Below are 23,147 nucleotides of genomic sequence, written 5' to 3'. Positions count from 1 at the left end.
TCAGCTGGAGAAAACAAGTGTGAACAAATACATGACAGAGCACCGATATGCAGAACAGCTCTTCTGAGAATGGGAGGGGGTCTAAGGAGGATGTGGTAGTTACAAAAAATCCATCCCTACCAGCTCTGGCTTTTACATAAATCGTAGGACACTGAAACATACTCCTACTGTGATTCCCACTTCACGTGCTGCCTTCCCATCTCTGCTATTTCATCTCCCAACAATGAAACATTCCCAGTGCACGCTACAAACTTTGAAAATGTGTACAGCCTCCCCATGGTGAATGCTTAGGAAATGAGTTACACTAAATGCCCCGAAATTCTGCATCTACCCGAGTTCACCTGTGTTTATGTGCATTTTCAGGAAGCATGTTGATAAGCCACAGAAGCAGAACAAGTCATATGTGCTGAAGTAGCAGTCAGACTAGTCAGGGGTACCTAGACAGAGCAGGCCTCCCCCAAGTCCTGCTCTCACCCAGCAGACACAGAGCACTTCTTTAACTCTCTTATCACAAAACCTTGTGAGATTTCTGTTCTTTGTAGGGATCATTATATTATAAAAAACCCAAACAAACCATACTGAGCTTCCTCCTTGGGCAAGATGCAATAGCACTGCAGGCGGGGATCTGCCTCTTGCAGACAGCAGCCCTGGCGGGGCTCCGGGCAGCGCCTGCGACCTCCTCCGGCTCCCGGCGTGCACTGACCGGCAGCTGGGGCCGACCCTGCCCGCCTGCACGGCATCGCTGTCCGGGAGCTAAAGCCGACCCTGGTGGAGGGATGCCTCCCCGGAGGGCCTAAACGGCAGCTAAGGGCTGCCTTGCAACCCCCCTCCCAGCGCCTCCTCTCCTCCGAACTCCCTCGCGGGAAGAAGGACCGCAGCGGCGGCGCCTAAGCCGGGCGCTGCTCCCCGCACGTGCCCGTCGCCGGGGCGAACGCCGCCGCCGCTCCCGCACGCCCCCGCGGGCCCTCGCCGCCGCCCTGCGGCCCCCCGCCCGGCAGGGAAAGCGCGGCGCGGCGCGGCGGGCCCTCCCGCCCCGTGCCTGCGGCCCCCGCCCTGCAGAGACGGGGGGATGCCGGCCCCGTCCCGCAGGCCCCGGGGCGGCCGCCCGGCCGCCGGGGTGGGGGTTCGCAGCAGAAGGCGGCGGGGGGGGCGGGGGGGTGGTAGTGGTGGTGGTAGCGGTGTGTCCGCCGACGCGCATGCGCGCCGCGCGCTCCAGCGCTCCATGACGAGAGCACTCCAGCAGCATCTGGAGCTCGACTCGCGCTCTCATAGGCTGCCTGCCCCCGGCAGGCGCGCGCCCGCGGCGGAGCTCTTCCTACTGCGCTCGCGGGGGCGCGCGCGCCGTCGCTGGCACCGTCGGTTGCTGTCGCCGCGCGCTGCCCGGCGTACGCCGCTCCTCGCTGTCAGCTGCTCGCGCGGCGCTCCCCGCCCTCGGCGCGCGCGCTGTCCGCGTCTCGCGCTCCGTCTTCTCAGTCCGCCGGCGGCTCCGTTAAGCGGCGGCGGGTTCCTGCTTCCGTCTCCTCACCGCGGTGTCCCCCCGCCCTCCCCTCCCCCTCGCCGCCCCTCAGCTCGCCCCGGCGTCTCCCCGCGCCCGGCACTCTCGGCGACGGCAACGCGGGCCCCGCCAACGGCGCCGGCACTCGGGTAAGGGGATGCGGGGGCTGAGCGGGAGCCGCGGCGGCGGGGAAGCGGGTACCGAGCCGAGACCGGGCTGCTCCAGGCAGCGCTCCCCATCCCTCCCCCGGGCCTGGCGCCGCCGCTGTTGCGGCTCCGGCGCTGCTCAGCAACCGCCGCCGCCGGGGTGGTGGTGGCGGGGAGGGCGCCGGTCCCCCGCCGTGTGCCGGAGCCCCCGTGGGCTCCCTCACCTGAGCGGCGCTGGCGGGGCCTGAAGCCGCCGGAGAGCGGGGCGGGGGCCCTGCGCCCGGCGGGTGAAGGGGAGGCCGGGGCTTGGCGGGCGGCTGGGGCATCACCGTCGGCAGCGAGGCCGGGCCGGGCCCAGGAGGGAGGTGCGTGCGAGCCCCGGGCCGGCGGCGTTTCCCCGGGGAGCGGCGCGGGCAGCGGGGTTCCCGCGGCGGGAAGGGCGGCTGCCGCCGTCCCGTGCGCCGCGGCCGCAGGGCGCGGGGGGCGGCCTCCAACTTTCCTTGTCCCAGGAACTGCGGCCGCCCGAGGGGACGCCTGGTTTTGGCAGAGAGAAGCACACGGGAAACGTGGGCTTTATGGACAGACCTTACGCTCTAGGGCCGCCTGGTAGCTCGGGTGCGTGCTTGTCTTATAAGGGTGCAGAGCCATCGGTTGTTGCCTGGGGCTGTTCCCACGGCGAGCTTTACCGTATTTCGGCGCATTTAAGTGCTTTGGTCTTGGGTTCTGTTACTGATAAGGCTCCGGCGATTTTTCCTCTAGTCAACTTTGTGCTTAATGTGTGCTCAGGTCTTTCACACGTGTGTGTGAGTGTGTACCCACTGTGTTCTAATGCTCTCCAAAGACCCGGCTATGACTCTCTGCTTTCCGAAGCTCGTGATCGACGGTACAAGAACAGGTAGAGGCTATAATGCCGTGGTGGAGGTTGTACCAAAAAGCCGATGGACATAGGCATCAGCTGAAAAATTGCTTGTTGAAAGACTGTAAGTTCCTTGGGGCAGTACCTGCTGTCCTTGTGTCCTCAATGCACACAGGGTACACTGATCCACATGCTGTGCATACGTGGATGTGGAGAACTACCATGCGTTCAGAACATTCTTCACTTTGTCTGTGATTTTGTATTGGCACTCAGAGCCTTTGAAACATACACGTTTCACCTGATGTGTATGTTTCAGTGCATTTATACACATATATATACACACGTACTCCCTCTACCCCAAAATGTGGTATTTTAATGTCTAGGCATTAACTGAAAGCTAATGGAGTAAATACTTCAGAGTGTTTAAGCATGAAAAGGTTTTTTGATTTTTATTGTATTCATATTTTTTCTTTTTCTAAGTCATTCTCCACTGTAAATTGTCAAAAACTTTAGAAAAGTCTGAACTGCAAAAGCAAATAAATGGCCAACATTGCCTGTGCTGCTGCTGCTTGGGGTGGTTTTACAGAAAGCTCTGTTACAATTCCTTCCATTATTAAAGAAAGCTAGTTGTTAGGAGTTGGTAACTATGCTTTGATGTATTTCCAGTAACGTCTGTTTCTCTGGTTATTACAGGTATGCTTTCTGCCAAATTTTTATTGATACTTGTTAGGGTTTCATATGTATACGTACCTTAAACTAGCGTATTGCAAAGTTTGCATATTTTCCCAACAACACATAATGAGACAACCTTTTTTCAGTGTTGAAAGTATAATTAATTATTAATGTTTTCTGAGCCAGCAGCTCAATAACGAGGGAAGGGTAAGAATCAACCTGGAGTTTTGAATCATGCAAATTCATTCTTTTAGTGATATAGCTACCAGGACATTTGACAACTGGGAAATACAGAGGGTCAGATTGGAAGTTGTAGCTTTCTTTCTCTTTTACTCTTGTGTCTTCATTTGTTTAAAATTTTGGCAGTTTCATTAGCTGACCAACTGAAAAGATATTAGTACTAGCTAATATTAGAACAAGAAAAAAATCTTAGCTATACTTGCTGGAGTAGAAATAGAGCTAATTCACCTTAAGTGAATTAGTAAAGGTAGTGCTAAACCACATAGGGGCTTCCTTTTATTTTGGCGTCTGTGGTTTATGATCACTTTATTGGGACTGCAAACAGAGGCTTGATTGTATAACAATGTTTATATATTACAAATATTGCAGACCATTCATATCATTAATCTGAAAAATGGTATTTTTGGTCCATTCCTGTCTCTCTGTAGCTATATAGAATTGCTGCTTTATCTGTCACATCTGTTCTAAACCAAATGATTTTCCCAGTCTTGGAATTTATGTACAGTAAAAAATAACAAATGATAATTTTACATATACATTATCTGATCATCTGTTCATTGACATTTAAGAGGATAAAGATGAAGAAGATTTGGACTTGGGTATTTAAATCTTGTTGCAGAGTCAGAATTTAAAATAAAAAGTAATTACTATAATCTTAGGCTGGTCTGGAGGGGGAGCTAGTGTCAAAGCAAAGTGTGACATTTTTTTTCTAGACTCATTCAAAAGCTTGCTGTTTGGTCACAGAATATGCTTCTAATACAATAAGGAAAAAATGTAGATGATGCATGCTATGTATGATTGCATTAATATGTATCTCTTTGATAAATATAATCTGCAAGTGAAGTGATGTGCGTGTTTTTTAGGGAAATAGTGCGTATGTTTTGCTATTATGCAATACAAACTATCTTCAAAGAACTTTGAAGTTGCAAGATCAAGCTCTTATAAATAATGAAATGCCAGAATTAGGGATTATTGTAAGAACTGTAATTTCGCCTGTAAATATATGGTTAAATGTTACACTTTTCCCTACAGTGTTTCTTTCAGTATATAGCATAGAATGGCATAGATTGTGTTCAGTGAGCAATATTGAATCTTTTTTCTTGGTATCGAGTAACGTGCAACCTCACTATTTGTTATATGCTGTTCATACTGTACCTGCTTAATTTCCTCTTTTGCTGTTTCATTACCTTCAGTCTCTAGTGCCTGCATGTTTCACTAGTAATATTTTCACAGATGTCTCTGGAGATGTGTTATGTGTCCCTTTGTGTTGAATATCCAATTTAGGGCCTTTATGATGTGATTTTTCAAAATAATCTATCAGTGTTTTAATGATTTGCATGTTCTAAAATGTTTTCTCATAAAGGTCTGTCTCCCTATGTAATTTACTAACTATAACCTGGCTTTTCTTTGTTATTTTTTTTATGGGTCCCTTAACAGGGATCCATGAATATACATGCTAGAAAAGACCTCACTGCTTGATTTGTGTTATGGTGTCTGTTGATTTAGACTGCAAGTATAAATACTTAGATCTGCTGAAACGTTAACCCCAAAATACTGAGTCCAAAATTTTGATGAAGAGTGGATCACCCATTGAAAGTTTGTTTGTGTGGTTTTTTTTTTTTAAAGATTATTTGCTTGCAAGGAACAAGAAGAAAATAAAATTCTCTAGAACAGTATTAATTCCCTCTCTTTTCCTGCAATACTTACCTTATTAACAGCACACTTGCCAACATTTGCAGTGCATATGGCAAGGTCCTTATATAATATAGTGTTGTTGTTTACATTTTTTTTAACATCTTGTTCAGTAATACAGCAAGAGTACCTTGCGCACAAGGGCACAGAGAACAAGATCAAATCATCTTTAATTTTTATGATGTGACTATAATTTATTTTTTTTTTTTTAAACCGAGGGTTAGGTTTTTGGTACTCATCAGTTTAAAAAAAAAAAGAAAATTCTTTGCACATAAACAAAATATTGAACGTGTTGGATTAAAAAGGGCAGCAACCATGATGGACAGGAGGAAACCTTCTATCATGTGGGATTGCATTATAGCATATAAGTCTTTAGAAAGGCTGAAATTTGTATATTTTGTTGTGAGACTTCTGCCACTTGAGCAGCAGGGAATGTGATACTAGTAATATGTAATTTGGCTGTGGTCCAAATGATATGGTCTGTGAATGGTTTTCTGAGATTAAGTGTTTCAAAGCAGTGATGAAACTCAGGAATCTTGGGTTCTATTCCAGGCTCTGGGAATGAGCATGTTCTGGTAGATGCTGATTTTTCTGCTTATTCTTTCTGTGATATCTACTTAAATATCTTCCTGTTGCAATCTTTTTTGCTCTATTCTGAAATTTTTGTCACAATCCCATTTTCCCCATGTAAACAGTTTGTTTCTTGCTAAAGGGCTGTTTATCTGAGATCCAGAACTGCTATACAGGGAGATTCTAACTAATAAATTGTTTATCCCAGTGTTCTTTCACTGTTTCAATCTTATCCAGCTATTCGCACTCCTTTCTCCTGTCCACTGTCTTCAGCTTCACATCCAGTTCTCTGTCATGGTGAGGATCTGTCCTCTCTATGTTCTGCATTTCCACTGGCTCCTGTTCTATCTTCTGAAGTTTTCCAACTTCAGTGTTGTACTTTATTCTGGTCTTCCTGCCTAGCTGATCTCTCACCTGAATTTGTTTTTTCCTTTCCTACCAGTCTTCTCACCCGTCTCAGACTTGGTCTGTATCCCAAATTCAAGATTCTATTCACCGTGTCAACTGTATCAGCTCTTTCCCACATTGCAGTTCTTTCTTTGGTCAAGTCCTATTGGTCCCCCTCTTTTCCACCATTTTGTTCACATGAGTAGCTTACCTTTTCATGCTGGGTCCAGCATGATATCACTGAGAAGCAATTTAGATGCCAGTGATCCATCCTGATACTCAGGAAAACAAGCAGGCCTATCAAGAGTTGAGCTTGGCTTAACAGGGAACTCATGTCTGAGCTCCAGTGCAAAAATGGGACATACAAGCAGTGGAAACTGGGACAGGCTACAAAGGAGAAATTTAGAAACATTGTCTTGGTATGTAGGAATGACATCAAGAGAGCCAATGGTCACCTAGAGATGACATTTGCAAGGGAGGTCAAAGGCAGCAAGAAGAGTTTCTTCTAGTACTTTAGTAGTAAAAAGCTGGACAAGTAAAATATGGGCTTCTTTCTGAATGTGATGTGTCATTTAGTGACAGTGGACATGGATAAGGCTGAGGTACACAGTGCACTCTTTTCCTTAGTGAGTCTTCACCAACAAGGTCTCCCAGGCCTCTGTGCTTAATGGCAGGGTTTGAGGAGAGTAGCTACCAGTAGTGGATGAGGATTGAGTTGGGGATTATTGAGAGAACTTGAATCGTACAGGTCCATGTGGCCAAATGGACTGTGTCTGAGGATGTTGATAGAGCTGGCCAGAGTCACAGTGAGGTCCCTTCCCATCATCTTTGAAACATCTTGGATATCAGGAGAGCTTCCTGATGATTGGAGAAAGGCATATGTTGCATCCGTCAAAAAAGACCAGAATACAGTCCAAGGAGCTACAAAGCTGGCTAGCTTCCTTTTTGTCCCTGGGAAAATAAGGGCACGGATGTTCTTGGAACACGTTTCTGAGCACAAGAAGAAGGAAGTAATTGGGAACAATCGGCATGGATTTATCAAAGGTAAATCATGCATGACTAGCCTGATTGCCTTTTGTGATAAAGTGGCTGAATATTTGGATGGGGAAAGAACAGTGGATTTCATTTACCTTGACTTTAGCAAGGCTTTCAACTCTGTCTCCAACAATATTCTTGTATCCAGATTTGGACATTACAGTCTGAGTGGATGGAGAACTAGTTGAGTAAAAGACTGGTTGGATAGATGGACTCAGAAAGTAGTGGTTAATGTGTCATATAGGGAGGTTGGTAACAAGTGGGGTACTGCAGGGGTTCATCCTCAGAAGGTGATAGAATGTGCTCTTGTGCTTGCAGATGACGCCACATTGGGGGGAATAGTTGATATGCATCAGGATGGGGCTGCCATTCAGAGGGACTTTGGCACTGTGAACACAAGGCCCATCTGGAGCCTTATGAAATTCAAGGAAAAATGCAAAGCCCTGCACCTGGGAAGGAAGAGCACCTTGAAGGCTGGCGGCTGACTGGCTGGGAAGCAGCTCTGCTGGAGAAACCTGGGGTCCTGGTGGACAGCACTGTGACCACGGGCCAGCAGCAGCATGCCCCTGCAAAAAAGAAGGGCAGCAACATCCTGGGCTGTATTAACAGGAACATAGCCAGTAGATGGAGGCTACTCTCTCCTTGGTGCTCATTAGACCACACCTAGAGTACTATGCCCAGTTTTGGGACCCTCAATACAGGAAAGACATCAACAAACAGAAGTGAATTTGGTGGAGGGCTACTAAGATGGTTAGGGAGCTGAAGCACTTGCCCTGTGAGGAGAGGCTGAGAGCTGGGTTTGTTCAGCTGGAGAAGAGGTGGCTTCAGAGGGATCTAACAACAACCTGCTGGTGATTTCAGGAGATCACTGAGAAGATGGAGTCAGGCTCTACTGAGGCGCATGGTGGGAGGACATGAGGCAGTAGTCATAAATTGAAACAAAGAAGGTTCAGACTGGGTATAAGGAAAAACTTTCTCTCCACGAGCATAGTCAAGCTGTGGAAGAGGTTGCCCAGAGAAGCTGTGTAGCCTCTGTCTTAGAGGTTTTCAAGACTCTATTGGATAAAGCTGAGCAACCTGGTCTGTTCTCATAGTTGACTTTGAGCAGGAGGTTGGACTAGGGACATCTGGAAGTCCCTTCCAACCTGTATTATCCTGTGAGTCTACAACTGTGGATGCTTAGCTCCCAGAAGCCTTATACTGGAATGCAGTCAGTACAGACAGAATGTGTAGGTGACTCAGCTATAACATATCCAAATAAAATCAATAACAGTGACGTTACAGTGAGCTTGACAAAAGCATCATTTGTGTGTCAGGATACGCATTTTGCTGTCTTTTAGGAAGATGCATGTGGAGCTTAAAGCATGCAAGTGATTAAACTTTTTAAAGAAAAAATAACCTTTTGTAATGGGGCAAAAGAGTATTTTTCTGTAGGTTTCCTTGGAAAGGGGAAAATATATGTTTTGCATACAATGAAAACACTGAAGTAGCTCAGCTTTGACATGGATGCCTGGCACAGAATGGGTCATCTTGGAAAGCCTTTGGCAACTTGAAACTGAAAAATGAATCTTCTACAAGGAAGTGTCTGGCATCCTTAAAAAACGGTGATCTTTCTGGGTCATTTGTCGTGATATATATGTAAATTTATATTATGTAGCTCATAATGCATCATTTCAAGGTGGCGATTTTCCGACTATCTGTTAAACCAGTTGCAATCAATTCTGATTCCTGCTCCCCCCCCACATACATGATATACTACTTCCCTCATGTGATTATTGTTTCTTCCTGTTCTTTGTTCTTCTCTTTGTTCTATTGTTCTTCCTGTCCTCCTCTCCCTCCCTCCCCCTCCACATTTTCAGAGTGGGGATGGGGAACAAATAAAGGAGGAGAAGCAGTCCTAAGATACGAGGAGCCCAGTAACTTTTGGAAGACTTTTGGCTGCAAGTCTTCAAATCAGAAGAGTTGCCTGTAGCAAAGAGCTACTGTTAAACGGCAGGCTGGGGATCTTTTTTTTTTTTTTAAATTTATTTTTTATTTTTGTTATTCAAGTATGAGATGCTACATGAGGAAATCTTTGAATGACCCTTTTCTGAGGTTTTTCCCCCTTTATTTGTATTTACTAACAGGCAATTGCTGTAGTCTTTAGGGATCCTCCCTAAGACTACACCTAAGTCTAATCACCTAGGTGGTGATTTCTGTAGCAAAGCGTAGTTTCCATGAATCAACCATTTTACTTCCTTCAAATATTAGATATTAATAAAGCATAATTTACATCATTTATGTTCAGATATAATACATTCAAAACAAAATGAAAGACTTCAGGTATTGGTCATTCTAGAATTTGGTGAAGTTTGTGCTGCTACAGTTGCTTTATGGTAGCAACATTAATTCTGAATGTAAATGCTTTTTAGGAGTCTGCTTTCATTACATGTTTGCTTCATACCTTATAGTGGTAAGGTGAATAATTTTCTGTAATATTAGAGAGTTTCTTTTGTGAGACAGTTAATAGCAGTGAGTATCACCAAGACATTATTAATTCTGCAAGGTAAAGACTGTTTTTAGAAGCTTGTGGAACATTGCTATGAATATCTTATGGAAGTTAATTCTGACTTGCTGTGTGTTAAACTCTTTCTTCAAAGCATTGCTCTTCCAAAAGGTTTTGTAAAAGAACAATAAGAATTCTGTTCCAACAACCTCCTGATGTTAATCTTTAGTTGTTGAACTTCACCATAATTTGGTTAGAACTTGCGCAGTGTCGTAATAACTAAGCCTGATTTGTATGGGTACAAATACATTTGTCAAGTTTTTGGAGGTTTTTTTTTCTAAATTTTTTTTGAGGTGTTTATGTGCATGTATGTATTAAAGTAAGTATTTATCTGACATGCTGTTTATTGAACAGTTCACAAAACTTTTTTTTTTTTAAATGAATTCGTTAAATTATTAGTGTATTCAATTACATACATTTCTTCTTTAAACTCTTTGTCTGTAAGGAGACTTCTGTTGACCAAGTGACCTGTTTCAAAATGTGAGCTTCCACATTGCCCGGAACCTTTCTCTTTAGCTCCGTGCCTCTATTTATGATGATAAAATATGTAATATACCTAAAACATGTATACAGGTTTCTGATATGCTGTATTTAGCTGATATCTTGTATCTTTTTGTGTGTTTGCTAAGCAACTTCCTCTGTTTGACAATCAGTATGGATATTCACACATTAGATGATCGTATACTTGACACTGAACAGTTTTTGCTGTTGCAGTGTACGTAGTGTGTTGATGGTCTCTCTTCTCTCTCTCTTCTGTTTTTCTCTCACTCCAAGTTGTATAAGACGATTCATGCAGGGTGCATTATGTCTTTAGTTTCTCTCAGCTGCCTAGGCAAGCATTTGTTCCTTATTTAGGGCAAGATTTGAATTCACAGAAGAAAAATATCTTTTAAAATATTGTTTCCCCTACTTATTGTTTTATTTCACAGAGACACCTTTGTGGTATTGTGCCATGCAATGGTATGTTTAGATAGCCTGTGCACCTCCTTTTTCTGTGGTCTAGGTTTTTTAGCTTTTTAGAAGGTTTGGAAAGACTTGCTCACAGTTTACAATCTTCTGGATGCATGTCTTCATATTTCTGTTCATTAAATAGGTCTGTTTCATAGTTCTGTTGGGATTTTTTTTTTTAACAGTACAACATCTTACTTTTTGATCTGTCCGTTGCTTGGGGTGTTTTCAAGTTACAGCAGTTAGGACAGTATGAATTACACCTTTGTCCTGATGTGACCCACTGTTTAGGACACAATGGCATTGAAAATTGTTCTCCTTGAGTTGTTCTTCATTGCAGATATCTATTCAGCACTCTGGATTTTGGGTTGAACAGCTAGACATTCTCTTTGCAACTTTTGTTGTCTTTTAACTTCGGTGAGGTGGTGCTGGGCTAGGTATCAGTACTCTTACGTTGGCCCTACCAGGCTGTAAAGGTGGATGGCAATTTGGGTAGCGTGACAGCTTACGTTACACCCTGTGACAGCATCTTCAAACTCTGCAGATGTGAGTATGCTCTGTGTACTTCCTAGGGAGCAGGAGATGCTGTCTCTTAGCAGGTTGTTGATGGTTTCTTCTGATGTGATTTTTTTTTTTCCTTCAGTGGCAGCAGGACCCTTGGAATCCATGTGAGAGAGCCCTTTTATCCTTCTTCTCCACTTAATTACAATGGATAGTGCTCTTACAGGATGAGGGATTCAGTACAACCTAGAGCGAAGAAATGTTGGTCTCTCGAGGAGCTAGACATACATATAAGATACAGAGAGTTCAGCATAATTTAAAATGCTTGTTTGATTTTTTCCTGTACAACATATTGCAGTGTCATGCATAGGTAATGATAGATAATAATTCTGCAGATTCTGTGTCTACAGAAGTGCTGAGATAACATTGTCTCTATTCAGTTGATTTCTCTTCATCTCTCTATGTGTGTGCACAAAATCACCTGCTTGCAGTTTATTCTCAGGCACGCTGAACACACATCTCTGGTATACCCCTAGTTGCTTCAAGCTATTGGGCCAAGAATAGGAAATAGCCCGAGTACTGAAATCTGACAGTAAGGTCATAAAACCATGTCTTGAGATGTAGCAGAATATGCTGGTATCTCTCAGCCAGAGACATTTTGATCCTAGACTTTCCACAGAATGAGTTCGAGATACCATTTTACAGAACATTGATTTTTGCTTGCTTCCAAGTCCACTGTTTTCTAAAGTCCTATAGAAGATAAGATCCTGCTGTCCCTGCTTTGCAGAGACAGTTGCAGTTTTGTGACCAACTATATTTTCAGTTAGGACTTTCCAGGACTCTGCCTTTCATGGCACATTTTCTTATGTAGATTGTGAGTACATCTACTATTCTGACTGTATCCATCTCCAGTTCGCTATTTGAATGCTGTGGCTGTTTAGGGTGGGCTTGCTCATTCTTCACAAGTATAGAAGGGGAACTGTCAGATTTGTATGCCTACCTAAGAGGATTAGTTAGCTGGATGCATGTCTCCAATGTTGGTGCCTTCACAGTTACAGTTGATTCCCTGCTGAAACAAATTCAAACAATTTTTTTGTTTGTTTGTTTTGTTATGTGGCAGTTTTTTCTCATTGGTCTTACTTTGAGGGTTTGTCTGTGCTCTCACTCTACAGTTCTGATATTTAAGCAGGGAACACTCATGCCATTTTTTCCCTGAAAATGCTCCATGTTACGGGGATACCCGAGTCCACTGCCCTTTAGAAAGGCATTTTTTGTGTTTCGGCAACCTGCTCTCTTTCTTTCCTTATGTAAATTATTTTCTTGGCTGTATCTAGACAGTATATGGAAGGTCAACCATTGCGAAGTCACTCTCAATAATCTTTGAATGATTATGGCAATTAGGAGAAGTGCCTAAGGACTGGAGGAAAGCAAATGTCACTCCTATCTTCAAGAAGGGCAGGAAGGAGGACACAGGGAACTACAGACCGGTCAGCCTCACCTTGATCCCAGGGAAGGTGATAGAACAACTAATCCTGGAAACCATTTCCAGGCACATGAAGGACAAGGAGGTGATCAGGAGCGGTCAGCGTAGATTCACCAAGGGGAAGTCATGCATGACCAACATTGATAACTTTCTGTGATGAAGGGACTAGCCTGGTAGGCAAGGGGAAAGCAGGGGATATTGTCTATGTGGACTTCAGTAAGACTTTTGACACTATCTCCCATAAGATTGTCATAGAGAAACTGATGAAGTGTGGGCTGGATGAGCAGATAGTGAGGTGGATTGAAAACTGGCTTGATGGCTGGGCCCAGAGGGTGGTGGATCAGTGGCATGAAGTCTAGTTGGAGGCCAGTAACTAGCAGTGTACCCCAGGGGTCAATACTGAGTCCAGTCCTGTTTAACATCTTCCTGAATGACTTGGATCATGGGGATGGAGTGCACCCTCAGCAAGTTTGCTGATGAGACAAAACTGGGAGGAGTGGCTAATATGCCACAGGGTTGTGCTGCTATTCAGAGGGACCTTGATAGGCTGGAGAAATGGGCTGACAGGAACTTCATGAAGTTCAACAAGGGGAAATACCAAGTCCTGCACCTGAGGAGGAACAACCCCATTTGCTGGGCACCAACTGGCTGGAAAGCAGCTTTGCAGAAAAGGACCTGGGGTTCCTGGTGGACACCAACCTGAACGTGAGCCATCAGTGTGCCCTTCTGGCTAAAACGGCTAACAGTATCCTGGGCTGCACTGGGAAGAGCGTTGCCAGCAGTTCGAGGGAGGTGATCCTTCCCTTCTGCTCAGCACTGCTGCTGTCACACCTGGAGTACTGTGTTCAGTTCTGGGCTCCGCAGTACAGGAGAGACATGAACATACTGGAGAGAGTCCAGCAAAGAGCCACAAAGATGATGAAGGAGCTGGAGTAGCTCTCCTATAAGGAAAGACTGAGAGAGTTGGGCACTGTTTAGCCTAAAGAAGAGAAAGCTCAGGGGAATCTTATCAATGTATATAAATACCTGAATGAGGGTGGGGGTGAGGTAGGAGGGAGACAGTCCAGCGTACTTTCTGGATCTCAGTAAGAAGGGCCCGACAACAAATGGCTTAATGAGGTAACTGCTTTAATAAGGCAGACTAAGAAGAGAAACGTAGATAGTGAGTAAATGTTGCATCCCTGCAGGTGCTGGGCACCCTGTGTTTATGCAGCACCAGACGGAGCCCGGATGGATTTTCCCCTGGTGCACTGTGCAGAGCAGAGCAGATCCTGTCTGTGGAGAGAAGCTCTCCCTTCTGGTCATTTGAGCTATTATGTTATTCACTCACAAGAAAACAACTCTATTCCTAAAGGGTGTTCTTGTGAGAAATTCTTGCTGCACTTCTAGATAAAGGCAAGACCATGCAGGTGGTGTAATCACTGGTATGAAGGGGGAACTGCTTGCAGGCTCTTCTGTTACAATTAGCTGGCTGAGTTTAACTTGCAGCCAAGGAGTTTGTGCAGCACAGCACAGGCCTGTGCCCACTCAGGTTAACTGTTATGTGGATCACTAACTCCTATAACGTGCAACTGTCTCTTGGTCAGGATCAATACAGGAGGGTACAAAGGACAGAGCCAGGCTCTTTTCAGTGGTGCCCAGTGACAGGACAAGAGGCAGTGGACACAAACTGAAACACAGGCCGTTCTGTCTGAGCATATGGAAACACTTTTTTACTGTGAGGGTGACCAAGCACTAGCACAGATTGTCCAGACAGGTTGTGGAGTCACCATCTTTGGAGACACTCACTCAAAAGCCATCTGGAGATACTCAAAAGCTGTCTGGATATGTTCCTGGTCAGCTGGCTCTAGGTGGCCTTGCTTGAGCAGGGGGTTGGACAACATGAGCTCCAGAGGTCTCTTCCAACCTCACTCATTCTGTCATTCATTGCAGTGTTGTGGTTTGATGTTTGTTTTCTCAAGGGAGGATGCTCTTCTGTTGGCATTGAACACTTTTCCCTGTAGTTGAGACTGGATTCCAAGAAGATAGTTGTGCCAAAACCAGTATTGAGACTACTCGTCTCATGAGTGTGGAGTTCACTCTAGTGAAGCTGTGTATGCGTCTTAATTGCCAAATGGCTTCCTGGGTCTCAGCTATGCTTTCTACAAGCATTTTGTTATTTATTGCATAAGCACTAGGCATGATTCTGTATTTGAATGGTCTTCTGATATCTATCAACTTCCTTCCACTGTCCTGTCTCTGTCATAGCCTTGCTTTTTTTTTTTTTTTTTTTAATTTAGAGAAAGAATCTGAGGATGTATAATGTTCTTCATCTTATGTCAGATGCAGGATAGAAAGCAGTAGACCTGAGAAAGGGTTAAATGAGTTATGAAGACAGAGGGAGCACAAAACTATTAGTTGAAATGGCTGAGGCATGCAATTGCTGAAGGTCTGAATGTATAACAGAATTCTGATTACTGGTTGGCAATTTTTGCAATTACGGTTAGCTCTTGTTGAAATAATGTTTGATAAATACATTAACATGTAATAGGACTTGATTTTCCTATGCTTTTGTCATTGTAATAACTGTAAAGGAATTTTTATGCTAGGTTAGACCTATTGGCTATAGCCAAGAGAATTGTTCAAGAGCTAGTGAGAGCTTTGCAAAAAGTAGGGAGCTGGTAGGTAGCAATACAGCATTTCTACAGGGATGATGTCATCTTGTTTGGGTAATTAGAACGATCAAAATTAATTTTTTAAATGAGACTGTATCATGAGTTTACCTGCAGACATAACAGCAGTGTTTTCTATATTCTTACTTGACAAAGTTGTTTATTTTTTGAGGGAGTTTTAACTGAATTCTCATGTTAAGTGCCTGTGGGTTTATGCTGAATTGTTGAAATTAACTTGCAGTCAGTATTTAAGGATGCTATTCGTTCTGGACAGTAATTTAGGCAACTCAATATTTTGAGTTTCACCTGTCATTAAGATACCCTTTCATCCAACTTTTTATGTCAAGTTGACATCAGTTGTCATTTGGAAAAGATTCTATATAAATCCTTTTTATGTGCAGTTCCTGTTGATGGGACCTGTATTTTTTTCTTCCCCCCCCCCCCCCCCCCAAACTGATTTTTGATCAGTCCTTTAATATGACGTAAATTTTACTGGTTTGTTAACTTTGGGGATCCCTTCTGTAGTACTTTGACCTGGCAGATTACAGGTTTGCTCTTGGTTAAATAACATCCTGCTTTCTCAGGCAGAGCGCCCTGTCCTTAAAGTAGAGATTTGTGAAAGTATTATGTATACAAGTGTAAAATTGGCTATGATACAACGCAGTAAAGATTTTCAGGTATTGTCAAGACATGCCATGTTGGTTAAGGCATCCGTATGATATTTTGAATGTGTTTTGCTACAGGTTGTTTAGGAAAATAAATGATTAATCTTGACGGTTTTTTATAGATTTGTATGACTAATTTTCTATGTTTCTAAAAATCTGAGCTAGTAGATGGAGATATGGTTTAGTGTCCCATCAGAAATGTTAACCAAGATATCAATTATGTGGTTATTTTTGAAAATAAATGTTAAAAATAGTAAGTAGAATTGTATCGTGTTAATTTCAGTGCTATCTCAAAAGCGCATACAGATTCTGAACAGCCTTCCTCTGACTTTCTTAATGTTTATATAGCTAATGTAAACACAGAAACACTTTTTCCACAGTCTTTAAATGTTTATTTAAATATATTTTCTCATGACACTGCTGTGAAATGTTACAATATGCTCACACTGTGTTAGACGGCAAAGGTGCATCCTAGGAGTTCATTGAACATTATTGTTTCCTGCTGAGAAGTTTGTAAATAGTGGGTGTAATTCAGTGGCACCTGCAAGTCAAACATATTTAGCCAGTACAGTTTTTCGTTTATTGAAAGGGTTTCCATTGATCTGACTTCTAGGACAGTAAAGAACTGCTTGTGTACTTAATGTTTCTCTGTGCCATTTCTGTTATTCAAGTGCTCCTCAAAGTCATAAACAAACAGGGAATCTTTAGATTGATAATCTTTGTTAGTGGCTTTTCTCCTGAAGTCTCTTTACAAATGTGTAGTATTGTTGTTGCTTAAACTTCTTACCTTCCCTGGCAGAAGCAACCACAAGAAGATTGATTATTTCTTTATCTGGCTTAGACATATCTTCTCAAAAGAGGTGATAGCTTTAACTGTGCTTTTTGAAATCATAAGTGCTTTGGAATGGAAGCATGTGGAATGCTCCTTTGGACAGTTCTTTTCTTGGTTGTTCCTTGAAAAATGTTGCATCGATGTAGTGTTTATTAACTGCCACCACCTGGTCTTGAAGCATATCTAGAGCTCGGAGCCCTTAGATTATGGCATTTTTGTATTTGTATGTTAGGTCAAATGTGATTATAGAGAAAAAAGTGCTGTGAACTGTGGATTCCCAATTGAGAATTCTTCAGCTGTTTTTGAATGTGCTGTGTGAAGACTTACTGTTATTTGGAAGGTGGATAGTCCCAGGTGTGTTAGTATGTACTAACATTTAAAAACCCCCAAAATACAGTGTGACAGTATTTAAGAATAATCAGTGTAAATACTTTTTGTGGTGTATTAGTAGCACATATATCACTGTGAAAAGTTTCTGCTGGAACGTGGTAAACCAAAATGGAATATTGTCTTTTGAACTGTGATTTCTAATGGCATTTGTGCTATTGCAGGGGCTTGTCTTCCTGAAGCTGCACTTACTACATATGTGTAATTGGTGACAGGTATTTGGTCAGCATGTGTAGTGTGTGGAGAAAAGATATTTGGAAGGAAGAGTCATCAGTTCTTGAGGATGCAGTTTGAGCCTCGACAAAACATTTTGTGTCTCAGCTATCTTTTATCTTGCTCTTTTTCAGCTTTAGACTTTTGATTTCCTGATGGAGATGTATGAAGCATAGTGACAAGTTTGTCCTTCTTTATCCAGTAGGCTCTCTAGTGAGTTCAGTGATGGACAGCACTGGTGTCAAACTATCTCTGTAAAACTATGCATGCAGTGAAAGCTACTACAAAATGTACTTTTACATCAGGCTTAAAAAACACTGAGATGTAATCTTAACATTGTTCTCAATGTTTTTTCTTTCATGCTTCCTGGAGTTCTTCCATATACTGCCTTTTCCTTTCCTACTGTCCTCTTACTGGGATCAGGATTTAGCAGAAAACCCAATTTCACGATTCCATATCGCTTGGTGTTTGAGTATCGCCTTGCCTTCTTTGGATGGTGTCTGTCAGCACCTCTTTACTGCTGTGGGAAAGGGTGATCTATGGCTAAGTGAAGCTGTTGTTACAAAGGAAAACAAAGTCGTGCTTGGTATCATTTATGAAGTTCTTTGCTGTATGAAAACTAGCTTATACATATAGTATACATTATACATATCCATAGTATACATATATGGATATACATATATACAAAACTGTATAATTATACTGGATTATATCTAATACTGGTCACATAGGGTAGCTTGTACCACAGCCATTGGACAGTGTAGGGAAACCTGAATTACTACCAATATATACTTGTTTTGGGAATGAATGAAGAACTCTCAGTTGTGGAGCCTTTAACCCACAGTAAATTCATTGCAGTGAGTCTGTTTGCTTTCTTTCATAGTTATAGACTGAAAGAGATAAAAAGATGAAATTCAGCTTGATTAAACTCAACATGTAACTTTAAAAATGATATTTGCTTTTTATCCTTAAGTAGGGAAGACATGTGTATAATTTTCTAAAAATTTCCTTCATAAATTAAGCATCAGAGGAATAAGAGAGGAATGCAAGATTGCCTAATGGATAGTAAAAGTGGGAGATAGGAAAATAACAGAACCACTTCAGGAGGAACCTTCGTGCATACATTTAGCAACAGTCTCTTCTTAATATCACACAATTTTAGTCTGTTTGTGGTGAAGCATGCTCAAGGAAAAGATGTGTCAAAGATTATTCAAATACAGGAAACTTAAAAGACCTGAAACCTCTCTGAAATGAAATGTACCATAGTATTAGTACATGTTTTTTCCCTAACATTTAGGCTCTATAAAGCTTGGTGTGTAGTATTGAGGAATAGTTTCAAAGGCATTTTCTGGTGTACTGAAATACATAAATTGCATTTTTTTGGTGTAATATTCGTGCTAATGGAATTATATTCAATACAGATTTTCAGCTTCCTTCATTTCCTTCCTCCAGGCACCATCAGCCACCTAACAAACACATTTCAAAAAGGTCTTTCAGATTTTTCTTATAGAAAATCCCTGACCACTTCTTTGATCTTAATTGCTAGAATCTCAGCTTTGATAGTCTTCTTGACCTTTGTTTGAAGATCTACCTTTGATTAGCCTGTGTCTGATAAACATGAAGCTGTGGCGCTGTCTTGTCTCAAGGGAAACAGTGTTGTGTCTTCCTTTTTTTCTCAGCTTCCTGGATGCTGAATGCTGCTCGCATCTGTTCATAGCCTTCCCATGGAGCAGCAATGGCAGCAGTATGAAATTGATACCATCTTTGAAATCTGCACAGCTGCTGGTATGGTTCTGAATCACAGCAATGAAGTTGACCACAGTCTTGTTAATGTCACCTTACTGCTATTTGACCAATCAGTTTATAAAAGCAGAGTCACTCAAGCTATTTGACGATACACTTTGGAATAAAAGGCTATGATTTTTATTTGGTTCTTGTTTGAAAAACTTAAAATGAAAGATGAAATTATGTATGAATTCCTAGTATAATTTCCATAGCAATATCAAACTGTGTGCTCACTGTGGGCAGGTTTGAAGAATTTACCTTTTTAAGAAGGAAGAAAAAAAATAAAGAGGAAGGAACAGGGTAGGTATCTAAGGCACAATAGAAGATGCTGTTTCTTTCTTTTAATCTGTTACTACATGAATTGTTTCAATACGTACCTAAAGGATTTTTAGTAATTCTGTTGGTGTTGGTATTTCTCTTGTGTGTTCACTTCTCTTTCAATATAAATTACTCTGACACTAAAAGACTGAGTAATGGTATTTATAGGCGTAGTTGGTATTTGTAGTGGGTAGTAAGGTATTTATTTTTTAATTTTTTAAAAACTTTATCTCCTTTATATCTGAAGTTTGATAGGCTGAATTAAATCCCACAGTTTAAAATAATCTCTCATAATTTATAGCAAGGCTCTCTAGCTTTTTTATATAAATATGAAATAGAAACAAAATAGATTTTTTTTTTTTTGGCTTACAGCAGTGTTCCTTTTTGTTGTGTTTAAAATATCACAGTTGTTTTTGCGACATGCGTGGTACTGTCTTTCTTCTGTGAAGCTTGCTGATTTATATTTTTTTTTTTTTTTCTGGGACTGTCAAACATTGTATTCATAGCCTTTTCTTTTGATAAGATAGGCTTTCTCTTTTGAACTAATTACTGTAACCCCTGACAAATAATCATGAAGCTGTACTGCACAAACAATTTCCTTCCTCAAATTCAAACACAGGTTTGTTTCTTATTGAGTTTCTTGACCTTATTTCAAGAGAACAGATTTTGCCAGCATTTTAGCCTTTTTTTCTTCTTCATGTTGTCTGTATTCTCACTTAACAACTTTCTTAATTGGGCTTTCCTAACAGCTTTTTTCAGTCTTTCCTTTCAGTAGCCTGTGTCTAGAGAGAGTGTTATCTCTGTGTGATTTCCTTGCCTCTAAATTTCCTCATTCTTTTGGTTAAATTTTAAAGATGGTTACTACTTTCCCCTTTTCTTAGTTCTGTGTACTCTTCCAGACTTTATCTGCACTTAGTTTTTGTTTCCTTAAGTTGCTTTGATTTCAAATCCCTTTGGCTGCATCAACACTAATAAAGTGGACCATTGTCTGGTATTGAGGACAGCTGGCATGGAATGAGGTTTGTCTTTTCTGTTAATCTCTCAGCCTTCAAAACAGGTAGCTGCATGCACAGTACCATTTGGAAGTTTTCCTGGCCATGTGATAACCCTCAGACTGTTCCCAGAGATTGGAAGAGTGCAGTTGGCCTTCATCAAAAGTATTTCAGGGCTTGCTCTAACATGATGACTTGCATTTCGGTGTCTGGGAAAGTTTCAGGCATTAGTGTATTGATGTAACCTTGTAGGTTAACTTTCGTAAAGCCAATAGTCAAACCAGTTACCACCTAGAGGTTAACTCAGTTATATCTATGATCTGCTTCTGGAAAGGCCTATCTGGTGAATCATTAATATTAAATCTCGTGCTTTGAATGATTCTGCTAGCTGTCTAGAAAAAAAAACCGACAACAAAAAACCCAAACAAAAACCAAAATGCCCAAGAAGAAACAAACAGCCTCTCTCAACAGTCCCTCCAAACCCTCATCCACTTAAATTTTCTTGTTTGGTAATTTATAGGAGATATACGCTTTCCTTGTCACTGTAACTTTCTCATTTTAATGTTACGTGGAGTGTTTGTCTTCTGTTGCATTCTGGATCTCAGAACAAGTATACAAACCTTAGATATTCAAGACAAGATTTCCTGCTCCACCATCTATATCTGTCCTCCCTAAGCCAAGTATGCCCTCCAACTTTATGTGGTATCCCACTAAATGTGTTGTGTCAGTTAAGTCATATTTTTGTTTACTTTCTGAGATTTCCAGCTACTCTTTATTCCCTGTAGTTTTTGCATTAGTTTACAGAGATCGAGGAAGCTCTGAAGATAGTCTACTGTTTGCCACCTTTTCCTCCCTATGACCCTTTAACTAACCATGCTCGCCACTCATCGCTTTGGAGTTGTCATCTAGATTGCCATTTGTACGTCTTGTTGTTTTATTAAAGAGGACAGTCTTTGCCTTTAATTTGCTCACTCGTGAAATGAATGACAGCAGATTTTTAGCTTGCCAGGCTGGGAAGCACAGATGGCACTTCACATGGCTGAGAAGAAGTGGGACTTTGGGGAATAGAAACATAACATATGTTTTCCTGGATTTGAGAGAGCTAAGAGAGGTCCAGTGCTGGCAGTGTTTTCCCAAATTTCCCCCAAATTTGCACTGCACGTACAAGTGTGTAAATGTATTAGCAATGTCACTGTAGCATACATGAAACTTTGTAAAGTGAAAAATGTCGGGCCGGGGGCACTGAACAAGAGTGACCTGTGTTCTGGGAATATTGGGATGTGTCAGCTAGGGTCATGTATTTTATAAATAAAAGGGAAAAATGAGTCAAGTGGTTGGGTCAATGTGTCTTGAAGGATGGGAGCAGGAAAGAACTTGAGAACTGCGCAGTGTCACATTGGTTTGTTACATTCTGGGTGACCTACCTCCTAGCAAGCAAATAGGTTACAAATGTGTTTATATTTGGGATGTTATTTAATAACTTAATTCTTAGTTTGGCCCTTTAGTATGTCCGTGAAAGCAATCAGCAGATTGCATACTGTTCTGTGTACTGTATCAGTTTTGTAGACTGTTCTTGATTTATGCCTTGAGAAACCATTATGTATGAAAATTTCAGTATCATGGAGGGACTTTATACCTTATAGCAACTGTTTTATATTTTTTTGTGGTAAGGATAAGCACTTAATGATACTGAAGTTTGCTCCTAATTGTTATTTGTGCCATTAAAATGGTGTACTCTTAGAACAAGGTCAAAGTGTCAAAGTCCTATCTGATAAGGAAAAACAAGAGTGAGGAAATCTCTGTCTTTTAGGCTTGTTTAGAAGAATTTTGAGGAATAATGCTTCCAAATCTGTATCTTGTTTGATTAAAGTAGAATTTCATTGGACAATTGTATGTCCTTCTCAAACCTGTGGTAGTCAAAGCTTGTTTGAAGGGGAAACTTCTCTACAAAATTGAACTGCAGAAAGAATCCTATGCACTTCACTGCAAAACAGCTAATTCCTGAGAGCCTTTCTTCTGTGTGCAGTAGAAGTTAGATGATGTGGCTTTGATCATTGCATAGTATGGATTGAGTATATTCCAGCTTTTCTTTAGCTCTTTGCAGTAAGGAATCTTAATCTAAAAAAAAAAGAAAGTTTTAAAAAATATATAATATATTGTCGTGGTTTAACCCCAGCTGGCAACTAAGCACCACACAGCCTCTCACTCACTCCCCACCAGTGGGATGGGGGAGAGAATCGGAAGGGTAAAAGTGAGAAAACTCGTGGGTTGAGATAAAGACAGTTTAATCAAACGCTGCGCATGCAAGCAAAGCAAAACAAGGAGTTCATTCACTACTTCCCATCAGCAGGCAGGTGTTCAGCCATCTCCAGGAAAGCAGGGCTCCATCGTGTAATGGTTACTTGCGAAGACAAAATGCCATCACTCTGGATGGCCCCCCCTTCCTTCTTCTTCCCCCAGCTTTATATGCTGAACATGACATCATATGGTGTGGAATATCCCTTTGGTCAGTTGGGGTCAGCTGTCCCAACTGTGTCCCCTCCCAGCTTCTTGTGCACCCCCAGCCTCCTCGCTGGTGGGGTGGGGTGAGAAGCAGAAAAGGCCTTGACTGTGTAAGCGCTGCTCAGCAGTAACTAGAACATCCCTGTGTTATCAACGCTGTCTCCAGCACAAATCCAAAACATAGCCCCATACAAGCTACTGTGAAGAAAATTAACTCTATCCTAGCCAAAGC

General features: G+C 42.0%; 1 protein-coding gene across 5 annotated transcripts in view; it reads left to right on the top strand.

Annotated features, from left to right (window-relative positions):
• The first annotated feature begins 1,327 nt into the window (after positions 1-1,327).
• FUT8 (fucosyltransferase 8) overlaps positions 1,328-23,147 on the top strand; it is a 140,926-nt gene continuing 119,106 nt past the window's right edge. For 4 of the 5 annotated variants that reach the window (XR_012775897.1, XR_012775898.1, XM_075502570.1 and 1 more), the window contains exon 1: positions 1,328-1,644. The gene's annotated coding sequence lies outside the window, so the exon portion shown is untranslated. Of the gene's footprint in view, positions 1,645-18,997; positions 19,104-23,147 lie in introns of all 5 variants that reach the window. The other variant, XM_075502573.1, reaches the window with a different exon arrangement.

This window comes from Mycteria americana, chromosome 5, assembly GCF_035582795.1.
Source record: "Mycteria americana isolate JAX WOST 10 ecotype Jacksonville Zoo and Gardens chromosome 5, USCA_MyAme_1.0, whole genome shotgun sequence".
In the NCBI taxonomy this organism is placed as follows: domain Eukaryota; kingdom Metazoa; phylum Chordata; class Aves; order Ciconiiformes; family Ciconiidae; genus Mycteria; species Mycteria americana.
Note: the sequence above shows the minus strand (reverse complement) of the source record. Positions and strands in the feature narration are given on the sequence as shown.